Below are 27,404 nucleotides of genomic sequence, written 5' to 3'. Positions count from 1 at the left end.
CAGTCCATCCTAAAGGAGATCAGTACTGAGTGTTCATTGAAAGGACTGATGCTAAAGCTGAAACTCCAATACTTTGGCCACCTCATGCGAAGAGTTGACTCATTGGAAAAGACTCTGATGCTGGGAGGGATTGGGGGCAGGAGGATAAGGGGACGACAGAGGATAAGATGGTTGGATGGCATCACTGACTCAATGAACATGAGTTTGGGTAAAGTCTGGGAGCTGGTGATGGACAAGGAGGCCTGGGTGTTGCAGTCCTTGTGGTCATAAAGAGTCGGAGACAACTGAGAGACTGACCTGAACTGAACAGGTTCCATCCCTGCTCCAGGAAGATTCCATGTGCCGAGAGACAACTAAACCCATGTGCCACAACTACTGAGCTAGTGCTCCAGAGCCCTCAAGATGCAACTACTGAAGCCTGCTTTCCCTAGAGCCTATGCTCCAAAACAAGAGAAACCACCCCACTGAGGAGCCCGTGCACTGCAACTAGAGTGTAGCTCCCGCTTGCTACAATTAGAGAAAACACATACACATACAGCAGCGAAGACCTAGCATAACCAAAAATAAAATAAATGAATATATAAACAAACAAACAAACAAAAAACTGAAAAGAGAACTACCATATGGCTCAGCAATCCCACTCCTGTGCATATATCCAGAGAAAACCATACTTTTAAAAGATACATGCACCCCTATGTTCACTGAAGCACTATTTATAAAAGCTAGGACATGGAAGCAACCTAAATATCCATCAACAGAGGAATGGATAAAGAAAATGGGGTACATATATACAATGGAATATTACTCACCCATAGGAAAAAACAAAATAATGCCATTTGCAGCAACAAGGATAGACCTAGAGATTGTCATACTGAGTGAAATTGTCAGATACAGAAAGACAAATATCATATATTGCTTATACATGGAATCTAAAAAGGGGAGTACAGAAGAACTTACTTACAAAACAGAAATAGCATCACAGATGTAGTCATAGAAGACAAACTTATGGTTATCTGGGGATAAGGAGGGAGGGATAATTTGGGAGATTGAAATTGACATATATACATTACTATATATAAAATAGCTAATAAGAACCTGCTGTATAGCACAGGCAACTCCACTCAGTACTCTGTAATGGCCTACGTGGAAAAATAACTTTGCTGTACACCTGCAACTACTACAGCATTGTAAGTCAACTAAATTCCAACAAAAAATTTAGAAAATAAAATTTAAAGACATTAACATTTATTAATACATGTAAGACAAAGAAAAAATGATGGAGGCTCAATACATTTTGGTTGGATGAATTAACTTGTAGCTCATTAGTCTTCAGGGAAGAGTGTCTACATCTGAGAATAACAAAGAGGGGGAATTAGTGGTCAAAGAAAGCAGAGACGATGATGCCTATGCCAGAAACAGTTTTCGTTTTCACAGAAATCAAAGGAATGCTTTAATATTTGAGTTCTGAGTTAGACACAGACTCAAAACACATGTAATTTTATTTTATGCAAAAGAAAAGAGATAATGAAACAGAAGGATATCGTATATGTCTCAGCCTAGGTGCCAGTTAAAATTGGAGAGGACAATTCATACTTTCATGCTAGCAGCCAGAGAAAGAAGGAGCCAGTGGTCACCAGGGATACCATCCAAATCTTTCTGGAGTGTCCATAACATTGTCTGTTTCTAATTAATGGCTATGCAAATTGGTTTGCAGTCAGTGTGCTGACCGTGCTGGCAATTTAAGTTCCTTTTGTTAGTGAGCTCTTCAGCTGGAGTTGTTGACCTGACAAACCCAGTGTTAAGATGATTTTGCCTTTAAATGAGAGTTGGGAAATAAATTTCAGAAAAAAGAAAAAAAAGTGGAAGGGCTCAGTTTCCTGAGAGGAAATAGACATATATGCTACTAATCCAGGATTTAATGAAGTGAAAAGAAATGGACCATATAAATAAGAAATGTTCAATATAACAATAAAAAGAAGCAACCTATACAAATAAAGACTTGTGATGACAATAAAATTCATGCCTTAATTTGAATAGCACACAGCTTGCAAAATGCCATCACATATAGTATCTCATTAGATCCTCAGTGAAAGTCAAAGTTGCTCAGTCATGACTCTGCAATACCATGGATTATACAGTCTATGGAATTCTCCTGGTCAGAATACTGGAGTGGGTAGCTGTTCTCTTCTTCAGGGGATCTTCCCAACCCAGGGATTGAATCCAGGTCTCCCTCATTGTGGGAGGATTCTTTACCAGCTGAGCCACCAGGGAGGCCCTAGATCCTCAGAGGTTATTTTACAATGTATTTGCACATTATACATATATTGACTTTTAGGCACCAAAGCCAACTATTGGACATTTGGACAGAATCAGATGCTCATAGTTCTTATGAGCAATCCTCTAAATGCCCATTGTTTTCCTTTTACTTATATCTTCTTTCCTAGATATTTCACCTTATGAAGCCCTATGAACCAATTATTCTTATAACCCACTGACAGATTTATAAGTTGCTGTTATGAGTTGCACTGTATCGCTCACAAATGCAGATGTTGAAATCCTAAGCCCCAGAACTTCAGAATGTCACCCTATTTGAAATTATGGTCATTGCCTATGTAAGTAGTTACGGTGACATGATTAAGTGGACCTTAACCCCACGTGATCCCCATCCTTATAGAAAGGAGAAATGTGGACACAGAGATAGGCACACAGAGAGAAAGAACACCACATGAAGACAAAGACAGCGATCAGGGCTATGTTTCTGAAAGTCAAGGAATGCCAAAGATTGTCAGCAAATCACTAGAAACTGGGGAAAGCCATGAAATAGATTCTCCCTCTCAGCTCTTAGAAAGAATCAACACTGCTGATGCCTCTATCTAGCTTTTCTAGCCTACAGAACTGAGAATAATGCATCTTTGTTGTTTAAGCCACCCTATTCATGGTACATTTTTACAGCAGCCCCAGCAAATTAATACAATACCATCATGCTTATTACTCTAAGAATGGAGACATGTCTAAGAGTGTAGGGTTATGTGTCTTTAGGACAACATACCAAAGAAAATCCTTCATCATCCAATAGCAATAGCTCAGATGTTCTAAACTCTTTCAACCAGCAGTAAGCAAGAGTAACTTGGGGAAAGGAGAGGTGTCCAGTTAGTTCCTTGGGTGTGTGATATAGACAACGTCCACTCACTCTGTTTTCAATCCATATTCTGGGCTGAGACCTCCTCCCAGTATTATCTGCAGGAAAGCTTGTTGGCCAAGAGAATTGGTAGAAAGGAGGATGACTTCTAACTTTACCCACTACCAGGTATATGTTCTTGTACAAGCTATTTAACTTCACCATTTATAAAGTGAGGATGAGGAAACTTATCTTACTAGGTTATTGTGAGTGTCAATGAGTTAATGCCCATCACTTTTTCCACGACATTTTCTCCTGCCTCAGTGTTGAAAGCTAGCGAAGAAACCAGGGAAAAAATATAAACACCACTTTTTCTAGCCCCAGAGACTAAAAATACTTAGCTCTTTCTTTGTCTCTTTCTTCTTGATAAAACACCATAAATTTGCTTCTGTAATATCCATTTGCTTGCTATTTCTCTTAATTTTTATATCTCTTTTACCATGCCATCCCCATCAACTTTGTCCCCCTGACTTTCTCTTATCTGAGGCAAGCAACTATTTGCATTGTTTTCCCTTTACTCATTCTTCTCTAGGAAAAGCACTTTTCCCCTCTCTGCTGGTAGCTGACAAATTTCTATTAGGATGGCTTAGAGGCAGTAATTTTGTTGGAAAGCTGTGCTGAAGGACAGATCTTGAGTCCACATTTGCAGAGCAGGTGCTGTGTTATTGTCTAGTGTTGTTTTACTTGGGGTGGTTTAAGAAGAGTAGATGTGCCAACTGACTTATGCATGATCAAATATTTTGGCTTTCCACCCCACATTTCTTCTCCACTCTCTCCACTCTGCTCTGTGCCCTGAGAAGGAAAACTCTATGGAGTGCTTACCCAAGCTCTCTTGTCCTCCTGTCAGGATATCCTAGGGTTGGACCAGAGAGAAATGCAGATACTGAGGCATGCCATCTCCAGGTCCCTCCATGCAAGGCTATGATTTTGACAGCAGCTGCATTCCTACTAAGACTGTAGCTTCTTTCCAGCAGCTCTTCTCCTAATGCTATAGCTCAGTAATACCATTCCCTCCCCGCCCTCTTCAATAACAGTGATAGTAACATAAACAACTATAATAGCCACTCTTCAATACATTTATCCCTTAAAGAATTGGAGTACTTGCACTATTGCCCCCTGGGAGTTTTATTATTCTTTAACGCCTCCCACACCTTTGTAAATAATCCATTCATTAAAATTCTCTTCACTTACACCCATTGAGGTGCTATTTCTTTACTGTCAGGACTTTGGTCACCCTGGCACTGCCATCTCCCTAGCACCTTTATCTCTCTTCCTAAAAACATCATACAAGTGTAACCAGCACATCATCCATAAGGAACTTCTACTTTATTCCAGTTCATCTATAGCCTGAAGAACTTCAGCAATGCTTTTAATCACAACCATCAGGTATATGTTACTAGGTTATCATGTACTCTTTATATTCTTGGACTTTTCCTTTTTACTGTCTTCATCTTTAAACATCTTCATCTGTGAAGGCAGTCTGGGCCAGTGGAAAGAGTAGGGACTGTAGTGGGCCAACTGGTCAGACTTGGAATACAACATGTAGCTATTACAGTATTAGGAGTCTGTGAGTACCGCAATTTTGAACAAAACATGAATCTTCCATCAATCTTAATGAGTGTAACACCCCCAAGTTAGTAGTAAAGAAGAAATAATGAAAGTGAAGGAAATAGCACATACTAGTGAATTAAGTTATCATCACCTTCCATATAGATAGATAAATAGGCCCATTTTGTCTGATGTTTGTTAGACACTGCTATCCTCAGCCCAAAAACACCTTGAGATTTTCATTTCCTTCCCCATTTATGTATTCAGTATTCAGGTCAGGGTCTACTTGGTATAAAATGCCACACTCCTACAATCAGTTTTTCTGCTCCACCATCTCATGGCATTAGTCATGATTTCCTTTTCACTACTACATAATCAAAAGTATTAATCACAATTCGATGTCTCCTTCCCTTGGAGAAGTGGGGATTTCCCAGCAAATGATCATCTCTTTCCAACCACTTTGTTTTAACAGCACTGGTCTTGCAGGCAACTCATGGAACAAACACTGAAATTACCTACTTAAAAAAAATATTTATTTACTGGGCTGCATCAGGTCCTAGTTGTGGCATATAGGCTCGGTAGTTACGGCTCAGCATGTGGGATCTTAGTTTCCCCAAGCAAGGATCAAACCTGTGACCCCTGCATTGGCAAGCAGATTCTTAACCACTGGACCACAGGGAAACCCCTGAAATTCCTTTTTTAGTTACTATCAGTGTCTGTTCACCCTCTTTCTCATCACTGTGGGCCCAATCACCCAATCAATCAAGATCTATTCTTTGGAAAATTATTCTTTGCATTCCTTCCACATGTGAGTTGGTTTTCTCCCCCGGATAATGGTCTAGGAGGAAAATAATTTTTCCAGAAGTTCTCAAAACTTTCTTAGAATTCAGGAACTAGGTCAGCAAACCCCAACACAGCTTCCCATTTCAAGGTATTGTTTCATGTTCTTGGTTTCCTTGCTGAGAAGCCTGCTTTGGGGTTATTTTCTCCTTCTCTCTGATAGCTTTTGACCTTACCCTTGCTCCTTTGTCCTGCACTTTTCCTGTTCCCCGAACTGACCTATAAAGAACTCTTCCATTAGCCACAAGTTTTCTTTCGGGATCATCTTTCTAGATCATCTTTCTATTATATAACCCTGTTAGTGCATTCTTTTATTTTCTTCCTCCACACTCTAAAATGCTTACAAGTCATGACTGTATATGAGGTTGGCATCATTGTTCATTGACTAAATTTTTTCTCAGATCTCCTTAATTCCTAACATATAAATTCATTTATCTGCTCCTTGAATTTTCATCATTTTCACTTTTCTCTTTTCAGCTCTTTTTTATAGTCTCTAGGGAAGCAGAAAGAAGCAGCACATGTTTTGTATCTTGCAGAATATGACATTAATCTCAGCTTGACCACAGAAGTTGAGTTTCTTCATCAGTAAGAGGAGAGAACATTCTCCACTACAGTTTTCAGGACGATCACACTTTAACAGCCTGTCATAATACCTGCCACACTGTGTCCTGTCAACAAATGTTTGTTTTCGTACTTCTTCTTCTTCATTAAACTCAAATATCAGGAGATATTATCGTTCACTGTGGTTTTACTCTTTTCCCTGAGAACTCATGCTTAGATCTAATTTAGCACATGTCACCAGTTGGAAAGATTGAATGCAGTGGAGATATCTTGCCCTTCTGATGATTTTTCTTATATTTCTAAACCTTTCATGTTCTAGTAGGAATTTATTTATCTTCTTCAGGCCATGAAAAACTCTTTGAGATTTTGAAGAATTAATTTTGGTTATTATTACAGATCCCTGGGTCAGGAAGATCTCCTGGAGAAGAGAATGACAGCCCATTCCAGTATTCTTCCCTGGAGAATTCCATGGACAGAAGAGCCTAGCAGGGTCCACAGGGTTGTAAAAAGTCAGACATGACTGAGCAACTAACACACACTATGACAGAATAATAGATATTATTTTGACTCCTATATCACCATCTATTTTCATTCCAAAAGACAAAGTACCTAATGTCTACTGGGCCACATCATTTTTTGTCAAATTTGTTCCAGACTGTTATCATATTTATCTAAATAAGCTTCTTAAATTCTATATGAGCTGAAGAATTCAGGGCATTTATCCAAACAGTAACAATTTGGTTAGTTCCAATTCCATTAGCTTAATAAAATTATTTACAAAGCATAGTGCTTCTTTTTGTAAGGTGAGAGGTTCCCTACTCTTTAATAGAGTGGCTCACCTTCCTCTCATGCATGTGCATGTGTGTGTCTGTGTGTGCTATGCACATGAGACAGCTGAGTGGTAATGGTAATCCATTTAAATGTCATGATATGATATATATATGTAGTATTTATATTATATATATCATATATATAATGCTATAATATAATGTAAATAATCTCAGGCTTATTATGATTCATCATCCAATTAAGATGTCCTTTATTTTTAAAATCTATAGGATGAGTGTTAAATGGAAATTCCGTTTCTGGATGGTTTTCTTTTTCTATAGACCCAGCTCTTTGGCAGCTATCCATGTCCCTAAGGTTCTCACCATAGTTACCTGCAAAAAAAATTACACTTGATCTCTTCTCTCTCAGAACCTCATACTAAAGCAACATTTTAATAAATGTCTGAGATGAAAGACTGAGGCATGTGACTATCTGGGGGATAAATGTTCTAGGCAGAGGCAAGAAAAAGTACAAGTGCCCTAAGTGGAGAGTATGCCCAGTGAGTTTAAGAAACAACCAGAGTGTCAGTTTTTCTGAAGTGTACAAAGTGCAAGGGAGAGAAGTATGAGATGAGAATAATATTACAGGGGTATTGGGATTTAGAGAAGGATGAAGATGCTGCAGGATCTTGTAGGTCACTATAAGGATTTTGGTTTATGCAATGTGAGATGAAAGCCACTGGGGTGTAATGAGCAGAGAAATTTCATGAACCACGATCTGACCTTGTTTTAACAGTAGTATTATGGCTGCTGGGTGAATTGTTCATAGAGAAAAAGTGTGGAAGCAGGGAGAATTGTTAGAAAGACCTTGTAATGATTGTGAGAGATAAGGCTGGCTGCAACCTAGGTGGGAGGGGTGGGAGTGGTGAAAAGTATTCAGGCCACAGGACTCTGTTGAGGGCAGAGCCAATGGGATTTGCAGACAGGTTGTCTGTGCGATGTAAGGGACAGATAACTCCAGCTGTTTGAGGAGTTGCCATAAACTGAGTGAAGATGCAAGAATACATTTGAGGCACATGACTTAGATGTTTGAGTAGAGGATATAAGGTGGCAGAATGTCGGAGACTGAAAGATACAAGATGGTGGTTGGTACTGGAGTCATTGGCTTCTAGATGGTAATGAAAGCCATGAGAATGAGATTTGAGAGAAAAGGAGAAACCAACAACTGAAACTGAGACTGAGTAATCAATGAAGTAAAAGACCAAAAGGATGGGGTGTCCTGGAAGTAAAATGGGGGAAATAAAGTGTTTTAAGAAGGAAGCAATTGATCCACTGAACCAAATGTTGCTGACAAATTAAATGTGGCAAGGGTTAAGAATTGTCATTAAAGTTAACTGTGGAGGTTATTGGTATCCTTGATGAGGTACTTTTGAAGAGAGTAGCAGAAGGGAAGCCCTGATGAATTTGGTACTACCAGACAGGGAGAGGTGTGGTGGAAGGAAAGAGAGAAAATAAAATAAATTTTCTTCAAGTAGATGTCCTATGAGGAAAGCTGATAAAGGATGAAGATAGGATTTTTTTTAAGATGGAAAAAACTGCAGAATAGTGATGCTAATAATGCAAGAGAAGGGAGAAAATGATAGTGCAGAGAAGAAACAGGACAGTTACTGGAGTGAGCAATCTGAGCACCAAAAAGTAAACAGACTCAGAGCTCAGGTAGCAGGCTGGCCTCAGAGAGCAGCTCATTCCACCCTCACCCTGTAAGGGTGAACATGAAGAGGACATGGATGCATGTAGGTGTAACAGTGCAAGGCTGCAGGAGTTCTCTTGCTATTGTCTGCAGTGTCCCAGAAAATAGGAAGCTGGGCCACAAGCTGTGTAAGACAGTAAGGGAAGAGGTGTTGGAGAGTGAGGAGGTTTAAAATGTCACCTGGGAGGGGGAGAATGAACGGCCAACAGAAATGTTGTATGATTGCTTGTTAGTGTTGTAGGCCAAGTTAGGGACAGGAGTTTAGTCATCATGAATTTAAGGTGCAACCACTAATGGTGGGCTTTATTCTCTACTCACATTTGGCCGCACAGCCTCAGGCATAAAGAAGTGAAGGGCTGGATGTTTGCACAGAGGTGTCTTAGCTAGGAAGTATGATGATGCAAAAAGGGCACAGGAGTTGAGGTGTCAGGAATGGAGTGATTATATAGGAGGGCTCTGGGGGCCAGGAGCAAACACAAAATATAAGGTTTTAGGGTCAGTAGTGTTTGATAAACTGTTTGAATCAGGGCATGTCAGACTAGCCTAGTTTTTCTGAAGTAAATAGACTTGTGTTTCCTTCTGTTTTTTTTTTTTTTTTTCTCTGTGAGGATTATTTCCTGCATATGTCTTGCTCACCGTCCTTCTTTTTCTCCTGGTATATTTTAACACATGGGCTTCCCCAATGGCTCAGTGGTAAAGAATCTGCCTGCAGTGCAGGAGACCCAAGTTTGATCCCTAGGTCAGGAAGATCCCCTGGAAGAGGGTCTGGCAGCCCACTGCAGTATTCTTGCCTGGAGAATCCCATGGACACAGGAACCTGGTGGGTTGCAAAGAGTCAGACATGACTGAAGCGACTGAGCATGCACACACATATTTTAGCACACACAGAATATATTTGTTTTTTCTTTTAAAATGTGTCCTTATTTATTCTGAAATATTTCACTACATTTTTGTTTTTTTTTAATACTATCCTATAGAACTTTCCATGCTAATGAAAATGTTCTATATTTGTACTATTCAATAAAATAGCCAATGGCCACCTGTGGCTGTTTGTCACTTGAAATGTGAATAGTGTGTTAAGGAAATAAATGTTCAGTATTATTTAATTAGCATTAATGTAAATTTAAACAGCCACTTGTGGCTAGTTGCCAAACTATTGGACAGGTCAGTGAGACTAAGAGCCATCTTTATATTATTTGATGATACAAATGTGATTGGCATTACAATGATCTTTCTGGTTTTCCAGAAATGTCCTTCATTTCTGCCTTCTAAATTTGGTTCTAGTACATCTACCTCTCTATTTCCAAAAGATTTAGGGAGCACCAACTGTACGGTGGAACTAGTGAGGGGTATTGGTGATTTAAGAATGCTTGTACTCAAGTAAGGAAGAGATGGGTAAAGACATCAATAACAATAATGGAGGTTCCTCAAAAAACTAAAAATACAGTTGCCATATGATCCTGCAATCCCACTCTTAGGCACATATTCAGATAAAACTATAATTTGAAAAGATACATGAACCCAATACTCATTGCAGCACTGTTCACAATAGTCAAGACATAGAAGCAATCTAAAAATCCATTGGCAGATGAATGGATAAATAAGATGTACATTACACAAAGGAATACTACTCAGGCATAAAAAAGAATGAATAATACCATTTGCAACAATATGGATGGACCTAGAGATTATAATACTAAGTGAAGTAAGTCAGACAGAGAAAGACAAATGCCATACAATATCACTTATATATGAAATCTAAAATATAACACAAAAGAACATATCTACAAAACAGAAATAGACTCATGGACATACAGAACACACTGATGGTTACCCAGAGAAAGGGGGATGAGGAAGGGATGGACTGGGAGTTTGGGATAAGTAGATGCAAACTGTATTATATACAGGACAGATAAACAACAGGTCCTACTGTACGGCACAGGGAATTATATTCAGTATCCTGTGATAAGCCATAATGGAAAAGAATATAAAAGGAACATATATTCATGGAAAAGAATATATATATATATATACACACTATATATATATATATACACAATATATATACATATATATATAAAGCTGAGTCACTTTGTTGAATAGCAGAAATTAGCACACCATTATAAATCAACTATATTTCAATAGAATAAACTTTTAAAAATCAATGACAATATAAAATTACAGTACAATGTTCCACAAGCTATGGTCAGTGAAAATATGAAGAGTGGTAGGTGCCCCAAGGGGACAGGGCAAAGGGAATGTATTTTTCAGCATCCTACTAATGGAGGTGTGAATCCTGGCTTTTAGCTTTCTTTAGGGAGGCAATGGCACCCCACTCCAGTACTCTTGCCTGGAAAATCCCATGGACGGAGGAGCCTGGTGGGCTGCAGTCCATGGGGTCTCTGAGGGTCGGATACGACTGAGCGAGTTCCCTTTAACTTTTCATTTTCATGCATTGGAGAAGAACATGGCAACCCACTCCAGTGTTCTTGCCTGGAGAATCCCAGGGATGGGGGAGCCTGGTGGGCTGCCGTCTATGGGGTCGCACAGAGTCGGACATGACTGAAGTGACTTAGCAGCAGCAGGGAATAATCCATCTCACAGTGCATCCCAGTTAGACTTTCTTCTCAGATTCACCTTCTTTGACAAAAGAAACACAGAATTTGTTTTCCTATCTTGATCTGCTTTAGTTCAAATATGCCATTCCTTTTTCTGCCCCCTCCATGGATAGGTCCATGAAGAGATCCATAGATAGATAATCAACATATAAATGATGGATAATTGATAACAGATTGATAGATGATTGCTTGATAAATATGAATGTGTGTGATTATCACTCCTGTTCTAATTCTCTTGTTCTTGTTTCATTTTGCAGCTTTTTTTTTTTTCATTTTCACTCAGGATTCTTTCTACATCTCTATTTCTTTGTTTGGCTACCCACTTTCTTGTCCCCATTACACAGCTTTAAAATGGCCACATCTTTAAGAGGAGCAGTAATACCCAGTGCAATGCAAAGCGTATTTCCCAGGGTACAATAATAACTTGATGGGCCTCACTTGTGGGCTGAGGTCTGGAGAGACATGAGGTAATTTGCATTCCAGCAAATATCTGTCTGTCAGGTCCTTGCTATTGTCTTAAAAATAGCTCCCACATATCAGGACATATTTTAGAGCTAAGTTAAAAACACATTTGCTTGTTCAGAGCATCTCTTATGAGGCCAAAAATGCTGAGCTCATGGAAAGCAAAGTTGGAAGTATTTATTTGTAACTCGAAGTTACTCAAGAATTCCCTCTGGGAATGACTTTGCAGCAATTTAAGCTCAAATGTAGATCAAATAGAAAAGTACGTGCTTTTTCCTCACTCTCATAAGATTTGTCTTGTACCACCTCCTCACATGGATAACAAGTAGAAAAGAACATGATTTAGAAACCAAATCTGCACACTTATCTTCAGTAACTGTAGGAGACTTTCTCAGTCAGTGTTACAAGCCACACTTCTAAACCAAGCTTCTGCCCCTAAATTACTCTACTCTCACTCATCCTTCTCTCCTTGGGGGTACTTTTTATGCCAGGATTATTAATATATTACATGAGAAAAAACTGTTGAATGTCACATTTTAAAAAGCAACTTAGTTGTGCTTATTAGTTCAGACTTTTAAGAAACATGTAGTACCTTCTACTGCTCTGATGCTTACAGCAAAAACACATAAATTCTATTTATACATCAAGTGACAATAAACATCACAGCTTTGCTTTGGCTTCTGCAAAAGCAAGAAAAAGATGGAATGGAGAGAGAGACATAGACTTGGTGATACAGAGATGGGCACTTAAGAATAAGCAGAATATAAACGTAGGTGAGAGACCAGGTGAAGAGAGAGAGGGACAGACACCCCACAGCCCTCTTTACCTCACTCTCAAAGTATTAGATTTAAAATGGGAGGGAGGTTCAAGAGGAAGGGGATATACATATACGTATACCTATGGCTCGCAGAAGGCAATGGCACCCCGCTCCAGTACTCTTGCCTGGAAAATCCATGGACAGAGGAGCCTGGTAGGCTGCAGTCCATGGGGTCACTAAGAGTCGGGCACGACTGAGCGACTTCACTTTCACTTTTCACTTTCATGCATTGGAGAAGGAAATGGCAACCCACTTCAGTGTTCTTGCCTGGAGAATCCCAGGGACGGGGGAGCCTGGTGGGCTGCCGTCTATGGGGTCGCACAGAGTCGGACACGACTGAAGCAACTTAGCAGCAGCAGCAGCAGCAGCAGCAGCATACCTATGGCTGATTCATGCTGAGGTTTGACAGAAAACAACAAAATTCTGTAAAGCAATTATCCTTCAATTAAAAATAAATAAACTTTAAAAACTAAACATAAGCAAGTCCTCCTAAGCAATATTGAGTGGTATAAGTTGCTATTCAATTGCATGAGGATATTTCATCCTTACTGTGATTGTTTAGGAGTCATATAGGTCAGATCTGAGCGTGAAGGTGCTGGACTCAGGTTTGAAGTGGTCAGGGATGGGTGAGGAGTGTGGCCGGAAGGAGATGCAATGAGTGAATTGGCACTGCAGATTGTTGTGTTCATGCAATAACGATATTGGACAATCTTTGCATGTACTGAACAGTGTATTCTCCACTCAACTCCTAAGACTTCAGGAGAAACCCACAGGGACAACCCTTTCACCTCAATGAAGCCCTATGACCTAGAGACTATAAATGCAGGCTCTGGATACAAGCCTTGGTTGAAATCTGAATTGTGCCGCTTACCAGCTATGCAATTCTGGACACATTTTTAACCCTCCATGGGTATGTTAATTCTCTATTGCCCAAGTCCACTGTCATAGTGACCATGAAACACCCCCCCACATGACCTCTGTGGGCAACTTTCTTCATCAGTTAAGTAAAGAAAAAATTTATTTCTCTGCTATGATGGAAATCAATTTAATGTGGTATATAAGGTGACCTCACATAATCTAGAGATGGAGCTCAGTGTATGGTGCCTGCTGATAGAATTTAAGTGAGAATTTACATTTTTAACTGGGAAGATAAGACTCAAAAAGTACTACCACCTCACACCAGAGCATCACTTCAAAACTGTGGTCACCTCACTTAAGGGCTTCCCATGTGGTGCAGTGGTAAAGAATCCACCTGTCAGTGCAGGAGATGCAAGAGACCTGGGTTACTCCAGGGTCAGGAAGATCTCCTGGAGTAGGAAATGGCAACCCACTCCAGTATTCTTATGTGGAGAATTACATGGACAGAGAAGCTACAGTCCAATGGGGTCACAGTTGGATATGACTGAGCTAGTGAGCATGCACACATACCTCATGCAATCTCCACGGCAGCACTGAACCTATTTATACATTTGGAAAAACTGAAGCACAGAGAGGTAAATCACTTCAAGTCATATGACAAGTTGATGGCAAACCTCAGGTCTTGGCATTTCAAACCATTTCTCCTTTGATCCCACAGTGGATCTCCTGAGCGCTGTATCCTAACAGCGAACTGACAGACAGAGGCTTCAAGAGCACAGCAAACACACCAACATAGAGAAGGGACATGTGGACGCAGTGGAGAAGGGGAAGGTGCAACGAATCGAGAGAGCAAGATTGACAGATATACACTACCATGTGGAAAATAGATAGCTAATGGGAACCTGTTATATAACACAGGGGGAGCTTTGTGAAGATGTAAACAAGTGGGATGGGCGGAGTTGGAAGAGGGGGGGATGCATGTATACAAATAGCTGATTCACTTCATTGTACAGCAGAAATTAACACAACATTGTAAAGTACCTATACTCTGATTAAAAAAAAAAAAAACCCCCCCCACACACAGCAAAGAGATTCATACATAGAAGAGAGGGCAGAAGAATGTGTGAAATGGGCAAAGAGAAAAGTGGATAATTCCCAAGACACTGCATTTCTTCACTCTGTCCCTCTGATTTACATGCTGGCTAATATCCAGATTAACTTGTTTAGTTTCCAGTCTTCTCAAGTGTGCCATTTCAAAGCAAACTAAAAATAGGAATAAATGAATGAAGCCAGGGCTCCACAACCAGGAAAAACCAAACTGTCTCCTCAGAAAGTAATGAAGGAAGACTTGGGGTTGTTCCTCTTCTTAATCATTTAATGGCCGAATTGCTCAGGTGGGGAAGAAATAGCAAAGACTAACGTGATACTGTTTGTATTTGCTTATTCCTCTAAGAATTATTTTCCAATAATAAGTATAGTCATAGATATTTCACTTAAATTTTTGGAAATGTGGATAAATTCAAGGCATATGCATGCCTTGGTCCATTTTTTTAGAAGTATAAATCCATCCTTCAGAATTGAGTGACGGTTAATTTATATTTAATACTTAATCGAAACTTTTTTGTATTCTTAACATGAAAACATTTTAATTTGAAAGAGAAACAGTAATATTAATTGTGATATAACACATTCATTCTTAGAAAGCCCTGCAAATGTTATTGCATATTTCTGAGAATTCAACTAAAAACAAAATTTAATATGATTAAGCATCCATGGAACATTTGAAAGAGATAAAAATATACCAGGGAAATAAAGAATTCCAAACATACCAAATGCTCCTTCATAACAATTTTTCCTTAATATTAAATCAGCTCAATTTGGAAAGGTTACATATAGTTAACCATATGATGTCATATAATACATTAAGATAACTGGAAAATATATAATTCCTTTTTACAGAGTATAATTTCAATACTTAATTCATCAACCACCATTTTGACAGAGAGCTTCAATATGCATCTAAGCTCCAATCCACAATGCATGCACTATAGCAATTTATTACAATGTTGTGTCATTTGTCACTTTTATGGAATTCAGTGTATTTTGCAGGCTGTAAAATGGGCTAGAGTGATTCAAAAATGATCTATGCCATCATTATTTTTCATTCCTAGTGCTTCAATTGCATCTACTCTCCCCAACAGTCTTGATTTATTAGGTGAGTAAATAACAATATGCTTCAATAATGTATATCTATTGAGACTTCATTAGCTACCAGGAGATGCTATCCTAATTTTAAATAATTGAAACACACATGATGGAGTCCAATGGACTTGAGATGACTGGGGTATAAATATTTGCTAAAGCAGAGTGGTGGAGGGAAGAGGCTTTCAGGCTAGATTGGAATTGAAGGGACACATTCAAATGACAGTAAATGTTCTTTGTATAAAGATTTAGAGGCTTCTCCCAAAATAGAAAAGCACCTTAGCATGGAGGTAAGGAAATTTGTTTATTTTCTCTGAATCCCAAACAGACTCTCCTCTATCATTTAGCTGACTCAATTTTAAAAATGGACCTATAACTCTAGTCAAATTCATTCATAACTTAATTCCCAAGGCAACCCAGTGCTGAGCCTCAGAGGCCAATAAAGTAAGGACCAAACAGTGGAGTATACTGCTCTCTTCAAGGCTAACACTTTATCTTCTGCTAGTTGAGGTCATTCACTTGCTAGGTTACATGAGTTTTGCTCCCTTAATTAGAAAGTTTTTTAGTTCTGTCTATAACTCACAATATGATGAAATAAGTTTAAGTCTGTAGTCAAAAATCTTAGTTCAGTGTTTCAGAAATTTCTAGAACAGTTTCTGTCAGAAGCCATTTGTAACAGGTACAGCTTAGCTAGTTAAGAAAGATAAACCTAATACAATTTATAAACTACCCCAGCTGGCATATTTTGGCTAAAAATGCATTTTGGGGAGGAGAATATTTATTTCTTCTCTAAAATAGACTTAGAAATTCCCTCCCTCTAATCAGAGAAAAAAGTTGTCTCACAAGTGGGAATAGATGCTAAAGAAGAATGTTTATTTCTGCTTTAAAAGAAAACTGGAAAACTCTTCTCCCTAATTGGAAGGGGAGGCATAGTCTCAAATGTGAGAAAGAGTTGTTAAAGGAATAGCATGTCTACAGCAAAAAAAGGTGTGTGTGTGTGTGTGTGTGTTTCTTTCTCTTCTTTAAAAAAGAAATAAATAAGCCCCCCTCCTCTTGTTCCAATGGCATATGGATGGCAAGAGATGTCCTACAGCCCCAGGAATCAGGCATCTATTTAGAGAGGCAGGGAGGCAGATTCTAAGTATCTGGTGAAGAATATTCCAGAACAGAAGAGTTAAACAAAGCTGGTTGAGGCAAGAGGGAAACCCCAAGGCAGGAGAGAAAAGGTGCTGAGGCTCTCCTCCTTTAATTAAGGGAAGGGTGGGGGGGGGAATACAAGGCTGTGTGACCACAGATGTTATTCATAAAGAAAAGAGTGTCGGAGGAGGGCAGCTCGTGAATGGTAACATTACATAAAGTGAGAGGCTCCTCACCAAAGAGTCAGTGAAGATAATTAGCAAACTAGGATGATTCAAACAGATGTTTTCCAACACTCAACACATTTATGGGAGGTATCAGAGAGCCTGTGTTAACATAGGATCACATGTACGTATATATATATACACACACATATATATATACACATATATATACATATATATATACATATATTTCTCCCCTTTCTAGAAGCCTTAGAGGATTACTGCATTCTATAATTACCCTGTTTCTGTAACCTACTGAAATATAATGCAATCAGTCATGCTTTGTGATCTGAGGACTGGCTCGAGAGAAATGGTAGAGGGAAAGAGAACACATGGGTGTGAAAGTGAGCATCACTGTGGGATCCTTGCCCTGACTCATCACTGGGCCCTACTCTCTTCTCCTCCTGGACCAGTGTAAGCCTGTGTAGATACAGGGTGTGTCCTTCTTTTTATTTTTATATTCTCTGTGCTATATACAGTATGTATGTATATATATATATATATATATACACACACACATAATATATTATTATTCTTTATCTATTTTATTTTAGTCATATGGCATGTCGGATCTTAGTTCTCTGACCAGGGATCAAACCCATGTCACCTGCATTGGAAGTGTGAAATCTTAACCAGTGGACCACCAGGAAAGTCCTACAGGGAGTATCTTTCTCCCAGCAAATGTCTTTCTACCTGATACTAGACTAAATCTACTCCTTCCCTCAAATCTTTAGTTCTGATTTATCTGATATCCTAGGTCCTGTCATGGAGATCCTGGGCATGTGCTACCCTGGGAACCCTGAATAGCATGCACCACATCCTAATTCTGGGGTTTCCAGGTGACTTAGGGGTAAAGAATTCACTTGCCAATGCAGGAGATGTGGGTTCAATTCCTGGGTCAGGAAGATCCCCTGAAGAAGGAAATAACAACACACTCCAGTATCTTGCCTAGGAAATCCCATGGACAGAGGAGCCGGATGTGCTAGAGTCTAGCTCTCCCAAGGAGACGGACACAACTTAACAACTGAGCAAGAGCATGACTCTAATTCTGCCTCAGGCAAGTCACTTAGCCTCAGGAACACATCTCTTCTTGTGATTTTGTTGGTTGCCTCTAAATGTATTATGTTTATTTCTGTATTTTCAAGTCCAAATTTTTTCTCAACTTCCCATATATCCAAATGCTGCTACATATTGCTACCTGAATATTCTCAAAATGCATGTCTAAATATTTCATGCCTGTGTGTTTGAGCTCCTATATACCAGGAATTATTATTAAATTAACATATATGTTATATTTATATTTATTTTTATTTAGGTTTATAACATAACATATATGTTATATATGTTAAGTGAAAGTGAAGTCGCTCAGTCATGTCCAACTCTTTTTGTCCACATGGACTATAGCCTACTAGGCTAATAAACATATATTTAACATATATGTTAAATGATTTACATATAATATTTATAATCCTCACAGCATAGCAGCCCTTTGAGGTAGGTAGCAGTTTATTTGAGAAGAATCGATTGAATGTCTACAAAGCACCAATAATCCTGCTAGGTACTGAAGCATCACAAGGAAAAGATTAAGGCCTTGCTCTCACTGACTTTAAATTCTGATAGAATTAACCTTATTTTATTGGTGAGGAACTGAAACTCAGAGGGTCTGATGGGCAACCAGTGGTCCCAGACTTAGTGAGTGACAGATTTATGATTTGTCCTCATGCATTTCACACTGTACCACACCGACCAATGTGTACTAGGCTCCTCTAGGTCAAGTATCAGAGAAGGCAATGGCACCCCACTCCAGTACTCTTGCCTGGAAAATCCCATGGACGGAAGAGCCTGGTAGGCTGCAGTCCATGAGGTCGCTAAGAGTTGGACACGACTGAGCAACTTCACTTTCACTTTTCACTTTCATGCATTGGAGAAGGAAATGGCAACCCACTCCAATGTTCTTGCCTGGAGAATCCCAGGGATGGGGGAGCCTGGTGGGCTGCCGTCTATGGGGTTGCACAGAGTCAGACATGACTGAAGCGACTTAGCAGCAGCAGCAGCAGCAGTAGGTCAAGTATTGGCGCTATCTCTGTAAAGGGGTAGACAGGAAACACTTTAGGCGTTATGGGCCACAGTGTCTCTGTCATAGCTGTTCAACTCTGCCTTTGGAGCAGAAAGACAGTCACAGACAGTATGTAAATAAATATGCAAGGCTGTGTTTTCATAAAGCTTTATTTATGACTGGAGGGCCATAGCTTGTTGACATGTATTCTAGGTGATTCCTTTCATCCCTGAGATTATGCTTTTTCTGTTAACAATACTATATCCTCTAGTGATGCATGTGAAAGCTTTGGATTCATCCATACATGCTCCTCTTCTTTCACTGTCCACTTTTTCCTTCCAACTCACTTACATGAAATATCCTGTGGTTCATCAATAACAGCTCTTTCATAATGTCAATTGCAATATTAATTAGATGACTTCTAAGGTTAACTGCATATAATTCTAAATCACTGGGACCAAAGTTTAGCCTAAAAAGAAAACCAGTGATGGTAGAATAAAATAAAGTTAGCATTAAAAGAGACCATGGAGAAAATCACCCTATGGCATTTGAGTGTGGTATATAAAGTAAGCACAGACTTGGAGAAGCCAGGGTTATATATCAGAGAAAGACATAATATAAGCATAACCTTCTCCTTGCTTTCCTTTCTCCCTTCCTCTATATTTTTTTTCCCTTGGTAATCCATGACAATACCTGTGATACTCCAGAAACAAGTGTGTTCTTCATCAAACTGGGAAAAACATAAATTCTCACCCTGTAGGCTCTATCCTCTCTTATTGCCAACCCTAGTCACTAATGGTCTTCCACAAACCTCTGATCTAGCTCCTCATAATCCATGAAAGACAGTAAAGCCATCCCACAATCCAGAATCCCCTTTCTTGAGATACCACATGTCAGTTATGGAATCTACATAGTAGGGGACAGAGATGAAGCTAGAGTGAGTGGGTTTGATGTGAAAATAAGAATATTTGTTTTCTACTGCTGCAGTGTAAATGATCATAAATTTAGTGACTTAACACAAATATATTCTCTATGGTTTTGGAGGTCAGACGTTCAAAATGTATTTCACTGTGCTAAAATCAAGTGTTGATAAGACTTCCTGGAGGCTCTAAGAGAGAATGCGTTTCCTTGCCTTTCCAACCTTTTTGGCTCCCACATTACTTCTCTTGTGGTTCCCAATCATCAATTACATGATTCTGACCTCTGCTTATACCATCACATCTCTTCTCTCTCTGACCTTCCTGCCTCCCTCACTCCCCTTGTGATTACACGGGTTCTAAATGTGCATCCAGGAGAATCTCCATTTCTTGAGATCCTTACCCCTTAATCACATATGCAAAATTCCCTGCACTATGCAAGTAATTATACACAGGTTCCAGAGATTAGGACATGGACGTCTTTGGGGTAAAGGACATTATTCTGTCTTCCATTCTAAGCTGTATGCACGGGAAAATGCTTATTCTGGACATGAGATGTACTTCTGACTATATTGAAATACCAAATACAGATTAATTTTGAATCACTCATTGATGCCACAAATAGTTCTTAAGTATCCATTTTATGTTAGACACTGTGATGCAGAGAGGAATGAGGAGAAGGATACATGGTCTCTTCCCCCAGTCATCTCACAGCATGGGAAGACAGTGCGTTGAGAAAGATAGCAAAAATATTTGAAAGGTATCCTTAAACATCTAATATTCTCCAACACGCTCACATTTTCCATTTTGTTTAATGAGCATGTATTGAGCACCAACTGTGTGTCCATAACTGTGGTGGGCATCCAGCATACAGCAGGAATGATGGAAATTCCTGCCTCAGAAGAGTTTCTAATCTGATGGAGAGATATACAAATGAACAAAGAAGTAAACAAACTGAGATAGATGTTATAAAGTAAATCAAAGTGGCAGGGGGTGGGATTGCTTTAAATTGATTGTCCAGACACAATCAGAGGATGACTTTGAATTGATGGCCTGCGAAAAGATGAGAAAGCACCAACCACGCATAGGGCTCGGGGTGGAGCATTTGAGGAGAGGAAGAAGAAAGTGCAAAGGTCCTGAGGCCAAATAAAAGTTTAATGTGTTTGAGGCCAGAAAGAGAGGCCATTTATCTGGAAGAAAGCAGGATAGGAGATAGTAATATGTTTTAAAAATCACTTTTGGTTGACTTAAAGTGAATCAACTGCTCAGTCAGAGGATGTCCAAAGCCGTTTCCACCAGTCACAGCTACGCTGAGGGTGTGTGCTTCACATTCTCTGTCTTCTGTCCTTGTATGGACTGTCCACTTGGAAGGTCAATAATCACTGCATGGAGATGTTTACCATTTTGAGTTTCTCCTGAAGAGCAAGTAGTTTCCCAACATTTTATTTCTAGCCATGCTCATGATTTTCTTTTTTTTAAGGCTTGTGAATTTTCAGATTCACCAACTGGAATGTGGAAGAGATTACTAAGAGAGATGTTATTGCCCTAGTAATAAGATTAACTGCTGAGGGATGGATAAAGGGAAAAGAATGGACATTTGGAAAAAAGAATTCAAGACTAGAATCAAGATCAACAGTGCAGACCTGGTAAAGAGTTCCTTCAGAAAAACTGTCTCAAGGATAAGGCTCCAGTGAAGACTCATGATTGTGGGCTGCATGAGTCCCAAACGCTTCCCTGACAGCTCAGTTGGTAAAGAATTCGCCTGCAACGCAGGAGACCCAGGTTCCATTCCTGGGTCCAGAAGATCCGCTGGAGAAGGGATAGGCTACCCACTCCAGTATTCTTGGGCTTCCCTTGTGGCTCAGCTGGTTAAGAATCTGCCTGCAATGTGGAAGACCTGGGTTCGATCCCTGGGTTGGGAAGATCCCCTGGAGAACGGAAAGCCTACTCACTCCAATATTCTGGCATGGAGAATTCCATGAACTTTATAGTCCATGGGGTCACAAAGTGTTGGACACAGCTAAGCAACTTTCACTGAGTCCCAAATAGATCAAATACTTGGCAATTATCCACACTCCTGCCTTTCATTTTTTTCACACGATCTAGAACTGACCCTCTGGAAACAAAGCACAGTTGGGGTACATACACATTATATTGTTTTTTTCTCTATGTAACTGATACATTTCTATTCATGGGAGACTGACATTTTTTTCTCAATCCCTCAACTCTTTCTGAGGCAGATAAATAGAAAGAAAGATAGATAATGTTAATAACTGAATATATAAGCTAGACCCTGCTTGCTGACTTGTTTGCTAGGGAGAGAAATGAGACTCTAGTTGGCAGACTCATTTTGGACCTGAAGCTTCCTAAAGCCATTTATATAGAGCAATGTCTGTGTTCCCTTCTACTCTGAGTTTACCTCTTCCATGTTCCAAATCACAGTGAGGACACTTTCAGTTCAGCTAAGTTGCTCAGTTGTGTCCAACTCTTTGTGACCCCATGGACCTCAGCATGCCAGGCTTCCCTGTCCTTAATCATCTCCTGGAGCTTTCTCAAACTCATGTCCATTGAGTTGGTGATGCCACCCAACCATATCATTCTCTATCATCCCCTTCTCCTCATTCCTTCAATCTTTCCCAGCATCAGGGTCTTTTCTAATGAGTCAGCTCTTCATATCAGGTGGCGAAAATAATGGAGCTTCAGCTTCAACACCAGTCCTTCCAATAAATATTTAGGGTTGGTTTCCTTTAGGATGGACTGGTTTGATCTCCTTGCTGTCCAAGGGATTCTCAAGAGTCTTCAACACACACCACACATCAAAAGCATCATGGGGTCAGTCTCTTACATGCCAACTTCTGGCCCCTTTTTTCTCCCACATGGGCTATTTGTTTAAGATGGATATTGTCCTAATATTTACTGAGCTCATAGAGCATTTCATACAATTGACCACACACACGGGGAGCTAAGATCTAGAAAAGGCACAAACCTGTTCAAGATGATGCCGCCTTTGAGTGGACCAGACACTGGAAGCCAGATTCCCTTGCAGCTCAGAATTCAACTCTCATCATGCTCTACGTGTGAGCCAGTTCTGGCCCCTTTTATTGAGACCTCAATGGATATTGTTGACATTTTAAGGAGAAAGTCCCCTGGACTTCCTGATCTCAGGATGGTTACTGAGGGTTGGAGTGGGTCAGAGAAGAAAGCATGGGCTGGACATAAAAGAAACAGGGATGTGGGCAGAGTTGGACTCAATTCAAGATTCATTAAATTACTCAAATATCCTTCTGCAATTATGGACTCACAAGCAACCCTCCTATAAGAAGTTTTTGCGATCATCCAACACAAGATGGTCTAACATTTTCCTATTTTGTTTTCTTCCTAGTACATTGAAAATCATCTAATTTGTCTGTTTTCTAGTTATTATCAGTCTTGTTAATTAAATGGCCGGCTCCATGAGGATGGGATCTTGTGTATTCTGTTGACCTTGTATTCCAAATCTTGGTGTACTGATAGGCAATAATAAATATATGTGTCAATGAATGCTGATTAAGTCAAAGGTATGGCATAAACTTTGATACCATGGAATCTCAAATATGTGCTTTCTGAATTAAAAATATATTATTTGATCTTCTCTTACTTCTACTGTTTGAATCTAAGAAATCAAGTGTCTGTAATTTGGAGAAAGGATTCCCTAAATTTCAGAGAGTTGGCAGCCTAAATGCTGATCAGCCGTTTACAGTTCATTTGTTGCCCCATCACATTATCACTTTATCTAATTCATCTCTCATAAAATGACAAAAAAACTACTGAAAACCACTTACCTCTCTTGAATTCCCCTGATATAGGCCCAGAGGGGAAAAATACAAATATTGTTCTCCCAGGGAAAACCAATGCCCAATTTAGTTACTGCTGGATGGATGACATGATTCGTAGGCATAGGAGTTCTATCATCTTCAACTTTTCTATCTAGCCAAGATCAGACTGTGGTAATAAGTCTAAGGAGCAGCATTTCAACTCCAGCTGTGGATCCAATTTCCACTTATATGATTTAACCTGGAAATTACCAGTGACAATCGCAGAGGGAAAATGAACAGCTGATTTGGGAGGTACAGTGGGAGAAGCTGGCTCAGCCTTGTAAGAAGAAAAGACAAATGATATACATGGCAAACTGGGATAAAGGATATCTTTGCGGAAATGAAATGTGATTCACAACCATTCCAACTGTGAAGCCACCAAACAGCCTATTAAGGAATGAGTGGTTTGATGGGATTATAGGTAAGATAAGTGAAATTAAAGAACATCACATACATCTGGGAGCTTTGATTGAGAGGTAGTGAGAGGTCTAAGCAGCAGGAGGAAATGAAGACTGGATCATGCTTTGAATGAAAAAATAAAAGGAAAAGAAAGGTAGCACATGGGGGGAAAGTCTATTTAATTGGGGTGCAGATATAGGGGGAAATTAGTCTCCAGCTCTAAAATATGTAAAGGCTGAGAATTGTAAAAAGTGTAATGAAAACTTAAAAAGTGTCAGCATCTTTAGTTATAGGCGTCCCATGTGTTCAATGAACATTGTTAAAACCCTAAAAGCCAGGTATTGTGCACATCTGTAGATTAAAGATATCATCTCTTCCCTGCACGAGATTAAGATTGGGGCACAGAAAAGGCAGCTGAAAAATACAGGAACAAATGTATAATAGGAATCAGTATTTCCAGGAAAACTACCCTCTTTTCATTTCAAGAACAAGAACCCCTCCATTAATTGACCTTCCATATACTCTGCCGCTCAGTCTTCACACACTCTGTCCCCCATTGTACTGGCAACAAAACCGAGGACCTGAGATATTTACACATGTCACAGAGACAAAGATCAAAGAAGCTGGGGTTTGAACCCAGCATTTGCTCCCAAACTGCTTCCACAACATCATATCATCTCTGCGGATATTTAACCAAAGCAATGCCTGGCAAATCTATAAAGTACACAGGCTCCCCCTTTCTTGTGACTTATGTCCCACTGAAGTAACCCCATTTTACCTTCTCTGAGAACAAGTAGCTTTCAAATCTTTCCTGGTAGGATTAGAAATGTGTTGACAAGTTGGGTATCTGGGGGGAAAAAAAGTGTATTATTTTTCTCAAAAGTATTTGAATGTTAGAATGTGCTTCCCTGTAGCCTTAAGGCTGAAAATGATTAATAATTAAAAAAAAAAACTCCCCAAAACAATGAAGTCTGGGAACAAACACCAAGGGAAGGAGGGAGGTGTCTGAGGTCAGAAAAGAAGTCTCTAAAAACTCACCACAGACATCCACAAATAGCAGAGGGATAAAGCACAGGATCTGCCATGTGGAACCAAGTCTAGGAGGCAGAATGCAAGCCCCTGTTTGTTTCAGCACAGTAGCATCTAAAGACTGCCCAGCAGCAGGCTGTTCTGGGTCTATTATCTGCAACAATTTTCTCCAACCAGGAGGCTACTGTTAGAGCTGGAGCTCAGAGGGAACTTCTCACAGCCCAGAGCCTGGCCACAACACTAGGGGGCAGCAAAGCACCTAGTAAGGGAACTCTCTTCTTCAATTAACAGTAGTTCCCAGACCTTCTTATGATTTGGTGAACACGTGTCCTGCTGCTGAACTTGGAAATACAGTGAAGAACCAAAAATCATAGCCTTGACCATTTAGGGTGTATGGTCTCATGAAGGATATAAGCAAAATAAACCCAGTGAATTTTTAACGGGAAGTGGAGAGTGTTCCAGAGATGGTGACACTGAGAGTATGTTTTAGGACACAAAGACCAAATCAGGCCACTTAGTTGAGGAAAACTTCATGGAATAAGTGGACTTTGAGGCAACTGTAATGAGAAAATGGATGACCTTTGCTGAATAACAAGCATCTCCATGGCAAAATGAGCCTAGGAAAGATGGAGGTGGGGGAGATGGCATTGCAAAGATATCAGACCAACTCAGAGAGGTGTATCTATTATCTAACAGCCTGGGACTACAAGTTTACGATTGCCACTTAACCTGACTCTCACGATAACTGCGTTAAAGGCAGTGCTTTGTTTGCTGCTGCTGCTGCTAAGTTGCTCCAGTCGTATCTGACTCTGTGCGACCCCATAGACGGCAGCCCACCAGGCTCCCCCATCCCTGGGATTCTCCAGGCAAGAACACTGGAGTGGGTTGCCATTTCCTTCTCCAATGCAGGAAAGTGAAAAATGAAAGTGGAGTTGCTCAGTCATGTCCAGCTCTAGCGACCCCATGGACTGCAGCCCACCAGGCTCCTCCATCCATGGGATTTTCCAGGCAAAAGTACTGGAGTGGGGTGCCATTGCCTTCTCTGGTGCTTTGTTTATCCCTATTACAAACAGAATCTCAGAAATAAGTGATTCCTCTAACAAGCAGGAGTCACAGCCAAAAATTAAAAGATCATTCACAACATTCTCTATTCAAGTGTCTACAGGGATCAGATGCAAGTGAGACAAAGAAAGACATTTTCCCTGAACTCAAGGAGCACACAGCTTGGCGGTGGGGGACACAGACAAATTCATCAGGGATTTTAATCTAATATAATGTATCATGGCAACAATTTGGTCAGGATCTTGGTTTATAAAAGACTGTGTGGTACTTGAAATGAGTCTTGAAAAATAAACAGAAGACAAGCCATAGACTGGGAGAAAATATTGGAAAAGATATCACTGATGAGGGGCTATCATTCAAAACACACAAAAACTTCTAAAAATTAAGACAATATATAATCTAATAAAAAAAATGAACCAAAAAACCTTAACAGATACTTCACCAAAAAAGACATACCTATAGCAGATACGCACATGAAAAGATGTTCCACATCGTATGTCATCAAGGTTACAATTTTTTTTCTTTTTTATTTTTTTAATATAAATTTATTTATTTTACTTGGAGGCTAATTACTTTACAATATTGTCTTGGTTTTGCCATACATCAACATGAATCCACCATGGGTGTACACGTGTTCCCCATCCTGAACCCCCTCCCTCCTTCCTCCCTGTACCATCCCTCTGGGTCGTCTCATTACACCAGCCCCAAGCATCCTGTATCCTGCATCAAACCTGGACTGGCGATTTGTTTCTTATATGATATTATACATGTTTCAATGCCATTCTCCCAAATCATCCCACCCTTGCCCTCTCCCACAGAGTCCAAAAGACTGTTCTATACATCTATGTCTCTTTTGCTGTCTCGCATACAGGGTTTTCGTTACCATCTTTATAAATTCCATATATATGCGTTAGTAAAACAATTATAAGATGTTACTACACCTATTATAAGGCTTCTCTAGTGGTTAGACAGTAAACAATCCGCCTGCAATGTGGGAAACCCAGATTTGATCCCTGGGTTGGAAAGATCCTCTGGAGAAGGGCTTGGCTACCACTCCAGTATTCTTGCCTGGAGAATCCTATGGACAGAGGAGCCTGGTGGCCTACAGCCCATGGGGTTGCAAAG

General features: G+C 39.8%; 1 long non-coding RNA gene across 1 annotated transcript; it reads right to left on the bottom strand.

The window, feature by feature from the left end:
- Positions 1-1,236: 1,236 nt before the first annotated feature.
- LOC129647757 (uncharacterized) lies at positions 1,237-25,475 on the bottom strand. Its single transcript, XR_008712488.1, has 4 exons — positions 25,227-25,475; positions 24,967-25,035; positions 9,281-9,461; positions 1,237-1,349 (listed from the first exon to the last, which is right to left on the bottom strand). It is a non-coding gene; the product is annotated as an uncharacterized LOC129647757 (long non-coding RNA).
- Positions 25,476-27,404: the final 1,929 nt, after the last annotated feature.

Source organism: Bubalus kerabau, chromosome 3 (assembly GCF_029407905.1).
Source record: "Bubalus kerabau isolate K-KA32 ecotype Philippines breed swamp buffalo chromosome 3, PCC_UOA_SB_1v2, whole genome shotgun sequence".
Classification (NCBI taxonomy): Eukaryota; Metazoa; Chordata; class Mammalia; order Artiodactyla; family Bovidae; genus Bubalus; species Bubalus kerabau.
Note: the sequence above shows the minus strand (reverse complement) of the source record. Positions and strands in the feature narration are given on the sequence as shown.